Source organism: Nanorana parkeri, unplaced genomic scaffold (assembly GCF_000935625.1).
Source record: "Nanorana parkeri isolate BGI_ZX_2015 unplaced genomic scaffold, ASM93562v1 scaffold1454, whole genome shotgun sequence".
Taxonomy (NCBI): domain Eukaryota; kingdom Metazoa; phylum Chordata; class Amphibia; order Anura; family Dicroglossidae; genus Nanorana; species Nanorana parkeri.
Window position 1 is genome coordinate 34,195 of NW_017307722.1, and position 17,615 is coordinate 51,809.

Sequence of the window (17,615 nt, forward strand, 5' to 3'; positions counted from 1 at the left end):
GAAGTCATGCAAGGTTTTTATTTCTATTGCCCTGGTGATCATGGTCACTTGGATTGAAAGTGAGAAAATCTAAAGTTTTATGTTGCCAACAGAACAGGATTCGAGGGGAAATTTTGAAGTGGGGATACTTGTTCCATTGACAGCTAAGAGGGGACTTATTCTACTTTTGGAGAGATTTTCTCTCCCTTCCGGTTGTGTTATAACTTCTTCCTGTCCTCTTAAATCTATTAAACCTGACACTGATGGTGGTAAGAAGAAAAGAAAAAAAAACTGGGAAGGGTTTTAACCATTCTTTACTCTATCGAAGTGGGGAACAAATGTGATTTAGCTACACATTGAATTGTATTTTTACACACACACACACACACACACTATAATATTGATCCCAATCGTGGCCACCAGCAACAGTATCCCCGGGATGGTTAATATCATACATTTTTAAAGGTGTCCAACAATGTGTCTCCAGGAAAAAAACAAAACGCCACACAGAACAAAATTGGAGTGAATGAATCGGCATGCAGTGTCACTCCTTGCATGTAAGCATAGCGTAATCACACACAGCAACGCTATCCTTAGGATGGTTCTTACAACACAATTTTCAAGGATATCCAGAAATGTGTCTCCAAAAGTAAAAATGTCAAAGTATCATATAATATCACTCCGTTGCGTTGAAGCATGATGCACGTTACACTGACATGCATATATAGAGGATGATTAGTATGATACAATTCTTAAAGCTATCCAATAATGTGTCTCCATATAGAAAAACTTTGAAGTAATGAATCAGTATGCAATGTCACTCCTTGCATGTAAGCATAGCGTGATCACAGCAACGCTATCCTTAGGATGGTTAATATGACGCGATTATCAAGGATATCCAGCAATGTGTCTCCAAAAGGAAAGAATTCCAAAGTAAATGTATCGGCATATACAGGTGAAACTCGAATAATTAGAATATCGTGCAAAGTTCATTTATTTCACGAATGCAACTTAAAAGGTGAAACTAATATATGAGATAGACTCATTACATGCAAAGCAAGATAATTCAAGCCATGATTTGTCATAATTGTGATGATTATGACTTACAGCTCATGAAAACCCCAAGAACCCCAAATCCACAACCTCAAAAAAGTAGATTATTACATGCAATCAATAAAACAAGGATTGTACATAGAACAATATCGGACCTCTGAAAAGTACAAGCATGCATATGTACTCAGTACTTGGTTTGGGCCCCTTTTGCAGCACTTACTGCAATTACTTTTGCACGATATTCTAATTATTCGAGTTTCACCTGTAATATCACTCCATGTGTTGAAGCGTGATGCACGTTACACTGACATGCGTATATAGAGGATGATTAGAATGATACCATTTTTTTCTAAAGATATCCAACAATGTGTCTCCAGATAGAAAAACTTTGAAGTGAATATATCAGCACGCAGTGTCACTCCTTGCATTTAAGCATAGCGTAATCACAGCAACGCTATCCTTAGGATGGTTAATATGACACGATTATCAAGGATATCCATTGACTTGCATTGGCCGTGAAGGGGGGGGACGTGCAGGTCGGGTGAGCGTAGGGCGGCGTACGGCCGCGTACTCCCATAGAGAAAGACAGGTTGCTGCGTGTTACCACACACAGCACCTGTCCTTCCCGGGAGTGGCCCGATAAGGCCGTGCATGCAGCACGTATCTGTACGGGCCGGCCAGATCGTTCTTGTGCGAATGTGGGCTAAGGGTCAGAAGGATTCTGAGACAACTGGTTTACACTGCCACCATCAGGAGAGTTGGGCACTGGCAACAAAAAAAGTGTCTGTCATGTAGGATAACCCATCCCACTCCCATGATACTTCAGTTTTTCTAGTGTCCCAGTGGAATGGACGTCTTTTTCCCTTTTGCAGAGCGCTATACAGGTCCAGAGCCATGTTGGTGTAACCCTGTCCATGAAGACTTCTAACTAGGTATGCCTGCCAGAAGGGTAAAGACATTTTGTTTGCCGTGTCCTGCCTTGGCACTCTCCAGTTTCCTATACTGTTTTGTTTTCGTTTTTTTATTGCCGCAGGGCACTTTGTGGACAACTATTGTGGTAAGTCATAAGGGTTTTGCTCTCTTGCTTGAGCCTTGGTGGGTGCTTTTACTGTCCCTGGCTTATTTCCCACAGGAGTTACCATCCAGATCTAGTGCTCTGATCCTTGAAAATTCTTAATACAACTGGAAAAGTTTTTCTATTGCTTACCAGACAGCTGGTGGATATCACACACCTCTTCTCTAGAATGGGTCATCTACCACTCATATAAGGAGGACCCTTTGACTTAATTGCTGGTCCAGCATACAAGAGTGCAAACAATGTTTGGTGCCCATGCCCCTTGAGGGCAATGCCTCTTTGGGGCCTATCTGGACATCTATATCATGGAGATCAACAGAGTTAGCCTCCTGCCCCAGAAAATGAGGCTAAAACCACAGCCTGGAAAGCCTTTTTCGACTAAGAAGTATTTCTTTCAACACCATCGGCAAGTCCTACTCGTAATGTAAGGTTGCCCCCACTTCTCAAAGCAGGAGAGACATCTGCTGGCCTTCACAACCACATGGACAGATGCATGGGCACAGGATGTGGTACATGCTGGCATTTGAATCCCTGCCCCCGGCCCTGCTTCATGTTGTAACCCTATTGACAGATAGAAGTCACATTTGATACCTAGAAGCACTCAATTTCTTAATTTGAGTGCACTAATGCTGCAGGAAATCCTCTGAGTTAGTTATTGCCTACCTTTTGTCTAGGAGGTTTTCCGGCCTTTGTGGACATCCAGGATGCCTACCTGTTTGTTCCCACTTTTCCTGCACATCAACGCTACTTGTGCTTTCCTGTGGGTATACAACACTACCAGTTTGTTGCCCTTCCCTTCGGTCTTTGTACTGGACCTTGTATATTTGCCAAGGTTCTAGCCCTGTGCTTTACCCCGCTTAGTTGTTCAGTTTAGCCATTATCCTGTTTAGTATCCGTGATGCTCCCAGGGTACTAATTTGTGGCCTCACAACCAACATTGAACGTTTACTGTTACATCTTCCTTGAAGATTGAATGTGACCTAGCCTATGTTTTGCTCCCCTGTGCTCACACAGCTGCTTGGCCCTTACCTACGTGAGACTTCTTGGTTACTTTGCCTTATCAGAACTATCGCACTGTGATATTGGCTTTTTAACCGATATTTATTGTCATGTGCAGAACAGTACCCTTTGTTTTCTTAACTTAATGTGAATATCCCTATACTGTATGACCAGGTCGATACTTATTGACTGTCTTATGTTTGGTCAAGTTCTAGACGCCTGTCCATCTGTAGTTTCATCCATACCTATCCCTTTAATTATTCTCTCATTTGCCGGATTCAGACACTGGTGGAGCCTATTTGTCCTTTTTTTTTTTTTCTAGCACTTTGAGCTCCAACCCCAACAATAACAGACTATCCCACATTCCACTGATGTGTATTGATGTCAGGGTGTACATGCCTACTTCAAAAAACATACAACATTCATTATCTGTTTTTCCTGAGGAAGGGACTTTGCTGTTCCGAAACGTTGCTCTGATGATGTGACCCCTGTAAAATCAATAAACATTGACTTTTCTACATGCTGGAGTGCTTGTGACCTTTTTTTCTTTTGTACATGCCTACTGACGCAATTCGTCATACACACCTGTATGCCCTCCCTTGAAAAAGTCTGACAAAACGTATCCGGTAGGCATGTACACCCTGACATCGCTACGCATCTGTGGACTGTGAGATAGTCTGTTAGTGCGTATTGTGAGCATTTCATTTGGTGCAATCGCGCACCTTGTATGTAAGTGTTTTTTATAAAGTTTTACACTATGGAGCTTTCTGGTGTCCCTTTTGAGTTATATGGCTATCTGTGACTACTTATGAGAAATAAGCGAGCGATCTATATCCATTAGTTTACACATCAAGGGAAGAAACTCTGAAATCCTTTATACAAACGAGATTACTGAGCACCGGTGAGTGATACGCGGGAGCATTACTGTTGTAAAGTGATTTTGACCATTTATTGTTTATGGTCCATCTGTTCCGGTGAGTGCAGTGTGAATAGAGTGATACATGCAGAGGGGAGTGGAGTGGATTTCACTTGAAGCACTTAATGGATGTTCGCAGCATAGATTAGGATGGATGCCTGGTGCTCAGTATTGGACTTGTTTTCATACATTTGATTGTATTTATAATTAATCTTTGGAGCACATTGAGGGACTTTATATATTTTATTTTATTTTCGCATGTAATCTTGATTGAAAGTTTTTTGGACAAACAGATCAATCCACAGTAAGATAAATGCAATCAGATATTTATGTAGTCGATTTTTTTTTGTTGGGGGGTGGGGGGGGGGCTATATTCATTTTGGTATTATATTAATTTATCTAAGTGGTTTGAAGGGGTGTAAGAATCTTTTACCATATTTTATGAAGGGGATTAAGTGGTAGATTTTTTTTTTTTGTTTTCAGTGCAGTGCATTTTGATATTAAATAAATATTCAATGAATATTCAAAGAAGCAGATTGGAGTCTGTGAAACGCGTCACTTATTGCTATTTTATTTGCTATTTTACTTATTGGTACAGCACCACGCCAAGTATTCTTTATTCTGAGACGACGAAATTCCGAGTTATAGGACAGAAGAATTTTTCTCCACATACTGGACCTTAGACACTTTGTATGACCACTGGCGTGGTGTATTCTGTGCCTCACTAATATCAAGTAATTCATCGGTAGAGCATGAATTTTAATGTTTGTTTTCATCGATGATTTTTTTTACATTGTATCACATAAAATTTGTATATTTTTATATATTGATGTTTAATTATCTTTATACACCTGGAAAGCTGAATCCTGCTTTAGGGCCGGTTCACACCACAAATAATGCGTTCCAGAGCATTCGGCCTCTGGAACGCAAACTGGCCGGCTCCCTGCATTTAGGGGCGGGATGGGGCGTGGCGGTGCATTGAAGTCAGTCTCACCGCAGCCACGCCCCCGGTCTGCAGTGCGATCTCCGGCATCCGAACGCGTGGCACTTTAGTGCCTGCGTTCCGTTCCAGTGCGATCTGTAAAAATAGTGCTTGCGGTACTCGCTTGTCTGAGTATGTGGTGTATTATAAACACATGTCTATGATGCAGCCATGATTGTTATAGAATTAGATATTAAATATTCTTGGTATTAGTACACTTTGGCAGAGCTGCTAAGATTTGAGTAGGTGAGGTGGCAGGAGCATGGATAATTTGCTTTATTCATTTGTTTAGGAATATACAAAGTTTGTAGATCCCTTGATCCTCTCATTCATAGACTCCGAGACTACCTACCCCTGCTTGCAACCAGCAGGTGCATTTAAGCAAAGCTGTATCTATGGAAATGCTTTTAGCCTAGCATCTGTCCTACTTGTCTTGTTTTGTAACACGTGCCAAACAATTTAAAGGGCCAGTATCGGCTCTAAGTATACTAGTATCGGTATCTGTGCATCCCTAATAAAAATTATCTAGAAACACCCAATACATTGTATTATCTGGTGTGAGAGCCACTTTAAGTGGCAACTCAGCCACGAAGTGATAGGCCACGTAAAATGACAGAGCGCGGTCAGCGCATGCTTAAGCGCACAGTGTGCACAAGTCGCCAGCTGTCTGTGGAGTCAACAGCTACAGACCTCCAAACTTCGTGTAGCCTTCAGATTGGCACCACAACAGTGCGTGGAGAGCTTCATGGAATGGGTTTCCAGGGCCGAGCAGCTGCATCCAAGCCTTACATCACCAAGCGTCAGTGCAGTGATGTAAAGCACGCCGCCACTGGACTCTAGAGAAGTGGAGAAGTGTTCCCTGGAGTGACGAATCACGCTTCTCTGTCTGGCAATCTGATGGACGTGTCTTGGTTTGGCGGTTGCCAGGGGAACGGTGTTTGCCTTACTGCATTGTGCCAAGTGTAAAGTTTGGTGGAGGGGGGATTATGGTGTGGGGTTGTTGTTCAGGGGTTGGCCTTGGCCCCTTAGTTCCAGTGAAGGGAGCTCTGAAGGCATCAGCATACCAAGACATTTTGGACAATTTCATGCTCCCAACTTTGTGGGAACAGTTTGGGGATGGCCCCTTCCTGTTCCAACATGACTGCGCACCATGACACAAAGCAAGGTCTATAAAGACATGGATGAGGGAGTTTGGGGTGGAGGATCCTGACTGGCCTGCACAGAGTCCTGACCTCAACCCGATAGAACACCTTTGGGATGAATTAGAGTGGAGACTGCGAGCCAGGCCTTCTCGTCCAACATCAGTACCTGACCTCACAAATGCGCTTCTGGAAGAATGGTCAAACATTCCCATTCTCCTAGACCGTGTGAACAGCCTTCCCAGAAGAGTTGAAGCTGTTATAGCGGCAAAGGGCGGGCCAACTCAATATTGAACCCTACGGACTAACACTGGGATGCCATTAAATTTCATGTGCTTGTAAAGGCAGGCACCACAATACTTTCGGTAATATAGTGTATATATTTATTTTCCAAGAAGTGGGTTGAACGATGATGATTATCATTCCACCCAGAAAAGGACACAGACAGAAAAACTGACCAGTGAGTCTATTGGGGACAGTGGTGTTGCTATTAGACATTAATCATATTCAACTGGACTTGTTCTGTAATGTTGAAGATGTGTTGTAGCTTTTGCAATCCTTTCCTTCACTTCTAATAGGTGTCAACAAACATTCCTCAGCACTTATATCCACACGTGTACCACAGACACATTTCTCCAATCACACACAGGTAACACAGACACCTTCATCCAATCACTATGGAATGTGTCAAGGCAATCAACATCTGTCTTTTTTACTGTATGTATTGAATCATTTTTCTATCATTTGTGTAATTAATAGGGCGCTACAATTCAAATACGTCCATAAATAAAACTAGAGTTGAGGTTTAATTTAAGACTGTGGTCAGAAACCCAAACAGGAGAAACATATGAACTCCATGCAGATGGAGTCCCTTCTCCCAAACTACAGCACTACAGCTTCTTCACCATCATGTCACCCTCAATATTCCCAGGATCTTGTTATTTATAAACATGTTCCTATATGTGGGGAATATGTCTGCTGCTGAAAAAGAAATTCTTCTTGGTCCAGGAATATGACCACACAATGAACAGTTTAACAGATATTAACTTGTAAAATTAGCAGTGACTTCATCACTGTTCTGCACATAGCCTGAGCAGAGCTGTGGGAGGGACCCAGCAGATCCACCCAGTACCGGCTGCCTGCAGAAAGCTACAAGGGGGGAATAGGGGGGGTGGATACAAGACCAGTCACCCTGCATAAGAAGAGGGAGCAACAATGACTGTTATTTAATACAATAAGTTTTTCGGCATAGAGGCAATGTTCCATGCGGGATTACTGCACAGATCCTGAAGAAATACACAAAAGACGCTTAGATTCGAGTAAGAATACACATGCCTCTTGTATTTAGACAATATTCGCTTATTCTGGAGTTCAGATTAAATTCTGTTGGAGATACAAAACCTTATCTAATGTCTTTGGTGCTCAGTCATATGATGATCTGGCTGCATTCCCTATCATGCGCTTTTTAATATTATTGAGTTATCGGTAATTACACACAACACATCCAATTCTGAACCTACTGTATGTGTATGCCAACACTGTCATGTAAGTTGTAAATGTATGCATTGTACAGTGTAATGTATGCATAGCTCGAGAATTCTTGTCCCTTCCTGTATGCTGCTAGACATGTACTGTATGTCTTCCTGGAAAGAATGAGGCTTGGTCACTTGTGGTATGTTGTTGTTCCAGGTTGTATATTGTAAGTTATAATTTGCTTGGACTCCAATCATTTGCCAAGGAAAGACCTTCCACAAAAGGTTAATGACCATTCATGAGGATGAGTGAGGGAGGCCACCAAGAAACATATGATAATGCTGAATGAGTTAAAAAACCCCAGTGGCTGAAAAACTCTGCAACTATATAGTCTTATGGAGAGGGAAAAGGGAAGCCACTGTTAAAGGAGAAGTGACAGTGCATGTGGCACAAATGCCAGATCTATAGATCAAGAGCTGAGTGATCCGAAACTGCTGATAGCTCAACTCACGGTCTTCTCCATGTAGAGAGCGGTGACTGTCAGTCACTGTTCCCAGCAGGGATTCCCCCCCCCCTTCCCTATCTGTTCCCACAGCGCTCATGGGAGGGACAGACGGGAGGGGGTGGGCCCAGCTGGCTCTGCCACTGTAGAGCTAGAGGCAGCTGTCAATCAGGAAGCAGGGTGGATTCCAACAATATTGTTGGGATCTTTCCCCCGCTACAGAGCGGCTCTCTGCTGCCAGCAAATAGTAACAGGATTACATTTACTAATGTGCTGCTGTGACCTAAAGTCAGCATCTAGCTGGCTGATGCTGACTTTAGGTCACAGCAGTACATTAGTAAATGTACTCCTCTGACCCAAAAGAGGACTAAAGCCAAAAAAGTAGAAACACAAAACGCACAGCTCACCCTTATCATGTGTCGTTATAATCCACATTCGGTGCACGGATGACTCTCTTCGGGAGTGATAGGCTCAAAAACTGTAAAACCAGCACATGACGATCTTCCAAAGAAATTCAAACTTTATTCCACTTGTATCTATACAAAGAACATCCGCTGACACGTTTCTGCCTTACTCGGCCTACAGGTGTCCATACACTGGTCGAATTTCGTCTGGTTTTTAATTAACCGGCCCAAGATTTGCGCAGTGTGTGGAGCTGTCGGCTTCCTTTCAGCCGGTATTCCTCGATCAGCTGATCGATGGAGGCGGCTGGAAAATTTTTGATTGATCAGAGCCGGCAGCCAATGAGCTGCCCACTCTGGTCAGGTATTCTGACAGGTGCCTCAGGTACCTGTCAGAATACAATGTAAACAGCAGGATTCCTCGATCGACACACTGTTTGCGTGGATGGAGGAAATGGGTCAATTTTTTTCGTTTAACCCGCCAGTTGAACAAAAAAAATGTATAGGTCTATGGCCAGCTTTAGTCATAGCTGGTGACTAAGGCCAAGTAAGGCAAACACGTGTCAGCGATTGTTCTTTGTAAGGATGCAAGTGGAATAAAGTTTGAATTTCTTTGGAAGATCATCGTGTGCTGGTTCGACAGTTTTAAAGCCAAAAAAGGTTCAACTTTAGTTCTCTTTTAACTTGGGCTTACATTGCATCTCTCTTACATTACATCCCTCTTACAGTTAGCCAAAAGATACATGAGTGACTTTGAAGTCAGATGGTTTGATAAGACAAAAATTGAGTTTTTTGGTCAAACAATGAACAGCATCATAAAAATACAATCCTCATTGTGAAGCTTAGTTGTGGCAGCATCATGGGGTGGGTGGGAATGCTTCGCTGCAGCAGGCTCTGGGTGGCTTGTGAAAGTAGAGAATAAAATGAATGCAGCATAATCCAGGGAAAATCTGATACGGTCTGCAAGAATCCGAAGCCTTGGTAGAATTGTTTTCCAGCATGAAAGTTAGGTTGCTAGGTTTATTAAATAGACTGTTCACTTTGAAATGTGCATGTTCACTTAGATAAGTAAATAAGGTGGAGTTATGTTCACCTTAAATACCCATTCATGTACAAGACAACGTAGAAAAACAGTGAAGATTCAGTTTGCTATTTAAACAATCTCTATTCTTTTGGTATAATAACCTCGATGAGCATAGAGTCACAGCCCAGATCTCGGAATTTGTGGCTAAACATAAAAAAGGCTATTCTAGGCAAATTTTGCATAATGCAACAAAACAACGATCACAAAGAAGTACAACACATTTATTATATGAAAATTCCAAAGGGGGTGAAAACATATCAACTGCAAGTTAATCTGTTTTAAAGGTGTAGCATTCAGTGAATGGTATTATTAGCACAGTTACGTAACCAAGTTTTAGCTTTGTTCTCAGCACTTTTAACTGCAACAAGTTCTCTAATAGTTGTGGTAGACTTACTCTCCCCACCTGATCCAAGTGCTGAATCATTGTTGTGAACACAAGTTTGAGTTTTTCCACATCTGCTGTGCCAGCAAGACTTGTACTTCCCATTTTGTTGTCATATGAAGCATTTCTTCATGGTTTGCATCAAGTGATTAGCAAATGAACACATTTCTCAGGGCACATGATTCAACCCGTGCAAAGCAGCCTGCAGCCTGGCAGAGATTTACAACTGTACTGTTCATGTTGCCTATTATTAAATATGACCTACACATGACAGAATAATTGGCAATGCCCAACCTTCACTATTATAAGCAGTTTGCTTTAAAGTAGAGATAACTCAGTTGTTGAAATTCCAAAAAGGGTTTCACATTTTAACGTCATTTCAAAAGTTGTTTTTAAAAAAGAGTTGTGTTTAGTGATCCTGCCATGAAGGTCCTTGTACAAGCTGTTTCCAATCTTGGGTCCTTTAGAGTTCCTGAAGCTGCAAAGACTTTTCCATTGAACCCACTGTTCCAACTCTTCTACAGAGATTGTAAGCACCTCGACAAGCTGTATACTCCCCCAAGCACTTAGTAACCTTGTACCCATTTGGGGAGGATTTTGTACAAATGTGGTCAACTCTTGCTGTAGATCTCTGTGTCCTACCTTATCAAAGCAGCTACCACTCAGGGTAGGACTCGATGGACTTGTGTCTTTTTTCAACCTGACTAGCTATATAACCATGTTACATATCAACGGAGGATGCACTCGTCTTTAAGGAACCAACCGAAAAGCGGTTTAAAGCCCTTTCTAGAACCCTGTTCTTGCTGGCAGGCCCTGCCCTTTACCCCATCTTGGCTGTGACTTTACTGTGCTCAACCATGTCTGACAAATTCCCTTAAAAGAGGTTTTACCACTAGTGGGGGTATTTCTTTGATTATAGAACACATGAAGAAAATGCTGCAGCGGCTTATCTCTTGCATAGGTCTCCTGTCAATACACATGCATAGGCCATTTTTGTTAAAGTGCTGGACTGTGGAACTCATGCCCAAGATGTGTTTGATCAGCATGGCCTCTGAAGGACAATTTCTCTTCATATCTACTCTTTAAACCATTATCAAGGATACTATTAATGGCAAGGACACCCATCTTCCTTAGTGGAAGAAGCCTAAGAAACAGACTGAGAAGTCCTCTCCCACTATGTCTGTTAAGCAATGTCATTTTTGTTTCTCCACTAATGATCTGGTATTTGGAGGGATTTAAGGACAACAAGGCCAAGAGACTTAAGAGGTTAATTTTCCCCTTCCTTTCTTGTATTGAGAAAGGGTCTTATACAGTATGTGCTCCTTGTGAACTGGTGACCTTATCCTGCAAAGAACCCTTTCTGGTTTCGAATATGAACAAGGTGGTGTTAAGGACCACCAATTATATCTTGCCTAGAAGTAGTTTCTACCTTTCACCTCAACCAGGATTGGGTAGAGATGTTAATGACACATATTGCTATTTTAACATCTCTACCGCAGCAATTTGGCAACAGTTTACACCTTCAGTCATGTGAAGTGAAGGATTGACACGTATGTACACCTCCTAATTATGTAACTAGAACAAGGTGGTTCCACAACTTTCACACCTCCCCATCCTATTCTTGGACAAACAACATCTGCTTTGACATATTCCATGGTGATTGTATTGAGTTGTCTGTGTTGCCTTTGTGGATATACGTGCTGGGGAATGCTCCTGACACTCATTGAAACTGAAAAAGTGGCTTGGATAAGCTTCAAAACATTTTCAACATTACAGAACAAGTCCAATAGAGTGTGACTACTGTTAGCTATAATATATAACCTAGATAAATAATAACTTTTACAGACAGATGTTCTAATACCTTTAACACTCCACGCAAAACAAATAAAAAAACGTTTTGGTTTACATACATTTTAAAGTCTAATGCAAATGGTTCTCTGTTTAGCCTTCATCTGGTATAATAGGTACTAAGAAACATGAGGTTAGAAATAGCCTGGAGCCTGCTAAATGTTTAAGTAACATGTGTAAATGGAATGTTGGGCAACTGAACATCGATGACTATGCAATCCTTGAACATAAACATCTCTGACTTTATATAATGATCAGTTGAATCTCTCACATGAGGCACAATATTAGTGATTCATCGGTTGTGAACAGTGCAGTTTTCTAGGTGGAAATGTAATGCCATGTGACATAAGACTGTCTGTAAACTACCTTGAAGTTAGAAAGCAAAAAATAAAATTCTCAGCAAATACAGATGTTCACATTTTGGTTATGAATTCTATCCAGCAGCCTTTTAATCTTGATAACGTCATATTTCATTTATATAAAAATAATTTGAATCTGTCAATATTTAAATCTGAAATATTTATCTGTTTTATTGCTCTGAATGTGCAACAGGTGGGTACGATCCACCTTAGATTTGTAATGTGTAATAATACACTTCATGGCTAGATTTCTGTGAACACCATTACACCAACATAAGCTTGTTGGACATCCTATTCCAAAACCATAGGAGTTAAAGCTTAAAAATGCATTCATGTAGCCTAACTACTAACAAAACCGTACCTTATTTGTAGATCCTCAAATCAGCTCTGAATTGTTGCTGACGCTGTTCTTCCTCCCGAAAGGTGGCTACTTTTGTTCTCCATGGTCCCTGTGTGTGTTGTAAAGTAGCCACTGCTCCAAGCTCAGATTTGAGGATCTACAGCTGAATGATACACAAATAAGATACAGTTTTCGTAATCGGTAAGGTTGGATGCATTTTTAGGATTTAAGTGCTGAGTTTAGTATCACTTTAATAAGGAGTTGGGTCTCTCCTTTGCAGTTATAACATCCTCTCTATATATAACAACTCTACTGGGAAAGCTTTTCAAAAGATTTTGGCATGGGCATTTGTGTGTGGTAATGTGTGTCCTTTCAGACAAAAGAGCATTTGTGAGGTCAGGCGTTGGATGAGAAGACCGCCCTAGTAATCAGTGTCCCAATTCAGGGCCGGCCTTAGGCCCTTTAGGCGCCCTGTGCGAGAAAGCTTTACAGCGCCCCTCAGTGACCACACCCCTCCGTGATCCCAATTCATCCGAAAGATGTTCAGTAGAGCTGAGGTCAGGGTTTTGTTCCACACCAGCCTCATCGATCTATATCCTTATGGACCTGGTTTTGGGCAGTCATGGGGCAGTCATGCTATGACAGAAAAGGGCTTTCCCAAAACTGTTGCTACAGAGTTGGAATTGTTGGACTGTATTTTTATACTGTAGCCCTGTAACAATGTCCGTCACTGGAAACCTCTGAAATCAAGCATGTGGAGTGATGTCCTCAAACTTTTGACCATATAGTGCGCATAAGGTACACAAAGAAATAGTTTGATCAGCAACCAAACATTTTCCACAGCATTTTGGAAAAGTATAAAGGAGTTTCTCCTAATGAGATCACAATTGTTCACAAAGTTTAGCATTGATGCTAAACAGTGATGGACAGTTTAAGCTGTTCTCAGCGGTGTATTTAACTTTGCTGCTGCCCTAGGCAAGGGCAGCTCTGTGTCGTGGTGCTGGCGCTGGTGGCGAGAGCGCACTATACAGAGGTGGGTGATGCCATCTATGGGAATCGGCAGGTCAGTCCGAGGGGCGGGGGGGATGTGCGGCAGATTCGCCCTCAGCGAATCTGCCGCTCCAGGCAAACGCCTTGTTTGTCTCGCGGCAGATACGCCCCTGGCTGTTCCAGCACAGACTAAAATAAGAAATAGCATATCTCAGGCTTCTGTGTAACTACCCTTGTGTCTCCTTCTTATATTGCAGCCTTACCAATCTGCTAACATACCATCCTTCCTCTGTACAATATGTGTGGCTATTGTCTCTGAAATAATACTCTCTACGGTTTATTTAACACTTTTGTTGCCACAAATTAGGGCTTACGTTGGTGGCAGCACAGCCTTTTAAACACGGTCCCAACTGCTATAGGGGGCTATTAGCCCCCTATGTGATAGCAATAATGTTAAGTTAAAAAAAGTTTAACAAATGAAAATAGCTTATTAAAAAAAGTTGGGTGTACCTATGTATGAGAATGAAAAACCTGCCTCATGTCTTCCTCTTACATTGCCAGACACTGTGCAAAATTTGTGGATATTGTCTCTGAAATAATGCACTGTAATGTTTATATTAAGATAAAACTGGCCTGGCCTCTTCCTTTTATATTGCAGCCTAATCAAGCTGCTTACATACTGTCCAGCCACTGAACACTATTTGTAGATATTTTCTCTAATACATTCTAATTTTCTTGCAGGACAAAACCTGATTTGTCTCTTTCAATTTGCTGCTTATTCAAGTACTTGCCTACTGTCATGATGCTAGAATTCGTCTACCAAATACATAATTGAAGTCTATATTTTGAATATTTTGGGAATAATTGGGTATATGGAGATGAGAGGGGAGAGGGAATGTGGGGCTGTGGTTTTGAAGTGTTTTGGTGCACTCTGTTTTAATATCTTAAAGGAGAACTATGGGGTTAAGGCTTTCCCCCATCGTTCTCCTTAGGGTAACGGGAGGACACAAACTAGCGTCCTCCCGTCACCCTAAGCTCAGTATACCGCAAGCTACAGCTCGCGGTATACTGAGACGCCACAGTATACCGCGAGCTGCTGGTCGCGGTATACTGAGACTCCGCAGCTGAAGCGGATCCCGACAATTATGTCTGGATCCGCCCAGCTGCGTGAGTGACAGCTGGCTCTGCCTATCTAGAGGCAGAGCCAGCTGTACCCGCCCCCTCCCCCATCCGATCCGCCAGTCAGCGCTGGCAGATCGGAGCGGGGAGGGGGGAATCCAGCCCCTCCCCTGTCACGGCAGAGAGCTGTGACAGGATTGAGAGGTGAGCGAACGCCGGTATGTGTTCGCTCACTTCTCGATCTACTGAGCCGACCTGTTACAGTCTCATTGTCACAGGTCGGCTAGAACTATGAGGTGAGTGAAACTACCCAAAAAAGCCTTTTAATATGCTGCTGTTGTATTTAATCCACACAGTAATGTACATGTTAAAAAATAAACAATTGCACCCATAAATATGTAATGTCAGAATAGGGTATCACTGGCACTGTCCATGCCATACTGTTCCATAACACCACATAAAGTTTAAATGTCAAGCAGAGCTTAGTATATATATATTTTAGCCAACATAAATAGTTTAATTGAAGTGGCCATTGACATGGCTAATTCTTAACACTGAGTACAATTAAGCCATTTTCAGTCCTTATAAACCTACAAGACTCAAACAGAAGAAATTAGAACAAAGCAAGGAGAAGGAAAGATGGGTTCTACTGAGCTCAGACTCTTTGCACCTCTTGATGGTATGTTCTAGTTTGGGACCTCACCTCAGACTGTGCTCCAAAAACAAAGTTTTAGGTTATATATCCTATGTAGTGAACTCTTTATTACAGACATGTAACAACCACTGCGGATTAAGCCCTGTGTCCTGGAGCATATGAAATAACGTAACCCATAATGTTTAGTGCAACAGTTATAACATGCAAAACATTCTGCACATTAGACATATTTGCTGCTTTTGTATTTGTGCACAAAATAATGAAATATATTCATAACGGAATCACATGTTTGAAAAGAAAAATATTTCATGAGGTTAAACACAATCTGTGAAAAATATTGCTGACCACTTAAAAGCAATGTTGTGAGTTCCCAGCTAGAAATTGCCCCGGCGGCCAGTCTCCTGAAAGTGAATTTAGATAAAATGTAGATAGTCTGAAATCAGTGTTGGGTAAAAAAAAGTTATCACAAAGTCACATATTCATTATGCAAACCTTCCTGTACGTCAGTGAGCTAGCAGCATCTCCATCAGAGAAGCATGTAAGTCTACAACCTTTGGTGCCCAAATAAACCTCCCTCTGTTAGAGTCACCTCTTTACACAGAACATTTTCTTGTGTTTCTGGTCCTTATACAGCTTAGAATATGTGTATGTGTAAAAAAAAGTCAATGACTGTGTAGCATCCTGTAAGCGGGAGTGCTTAGTAAATTTAGTATTGTCAGATTGTATTCAGTCTGATACTGATTTGTATTCTATGTTCATTTGGTTTCTCCTAAGCAATCTGTTATTGTTTGCATCTGCCTGCTGCTGGGCATATCCTTACCATGGAGATGAGCAACCAATACAGGATTGTTATGAGTATCTATGTCTTCCTGGCCAATCATTAGGAGGTTCATGGCCAGTGATGCATGCTGGGAGAGGACATAAATATTCGGGGGCGGACTATGTGAGCTCTCTCTTCCTCCCCCGGAAGGCTGCTGTGGACTGTCTCATTTGTCTAGGCCTGAAGCATAGGGACTAGGGTTGCCACCCGTACAGGTTTCACCCGGGCAGTACGGGTTTGCAATCATGTGCCCGGGTCTGTGCCCACCTCCCGCCCGGGCACATAATTATGGGGTGGGGGGGTTAAGGGATGTATTTTTTGCCGCAAAGACATGCAAAGTCTCTAGGGTTGCCACCCACCTGGGATTCACCTGGACAGTCTAGTGTTCTACCAACATTTGTGACTACGTTAGAAAAAAAATTGCCGTGAAGTGCTATAGTGTTCGGGTTTGGCTTGAAGAAAAGGTGGCAACCCTAATAGGGACTAGCCATATGCTTACACTGAGGCCTGAGTCTGTGGGCCCAGTGGCTACTACTGATACCAAGGATGAAGATGACTAATGACTTTTGATTCAAGTACTGCTCAGCCAGATGCTCTACATGCAGATTGCCCAATCCGGCTTAAAGGTCCTAGTCTGTGGATGGCAGCAGCTACTGTGTTCTGCCAGTTAAAGGAGTCTACATCAGCCTGGATGATCCTGACCCTAACCCTCTCTCCCAGAAATGTCTTCAATAAAATTCTTCATCATCATATCTACAGTCTGAACCTCGCTTTATCGGTCGCCACAGAGGGTGGTAAGTGCTATTGGGGCAGCAGGTTACTACAATCCCCTAGACTGGCTATGGAATACCCATTTATTCCAGCGGCTCCTTAGGGGGTGACCACTACAACTGTAATTCTCTGATTATGGGGAAAATATTGTGTGGTTAAAGATTGCAAAGAAAAAAACACCTTTTTACCTGCACATTCAGCACTGGGTACAATCAAAACAAAAAAGCAAACTTTAATGTGGCTAGAAAGGTTTTAAAGCCAAAAAGTAGCTGAAAGTTGTAACTACCATTTAGGCCTCATTCACACGTGAAACGGACGGCACGTACAGCTCCATGCTGCATGCATGGCTGTATCGGGCAGCTCCCAAGAAGGACAGGTGCTGCGTGTGATTAGTATGCAGCCCCTGTCTTTCTCTATGGGACTACGCGTCCGTATGCCGCCCTACGGTCACCCGGCCTGCAAGGGGGTACGTGTGTGGGTGTCCCAGCTCGGACGCAGACAGGATCCATCCTGTCAGAGTACAAGTACGGACACCCACACCCGCACGGACGTGCAGGGCGGGTGAGCGTAGGGCGGAGTACGGCCGCGTAGTCCCGTAGAGAAAGACAGGGTAATCACATGTAGCACATATCCTTCCCGGGAGCTTCCCAATACGGACGTGCACGCAGCACGGAGCTCTACGTGCCGGCCGTTTCTCGTGTGAATTAGGCTTCCCTGACCCCTTCACA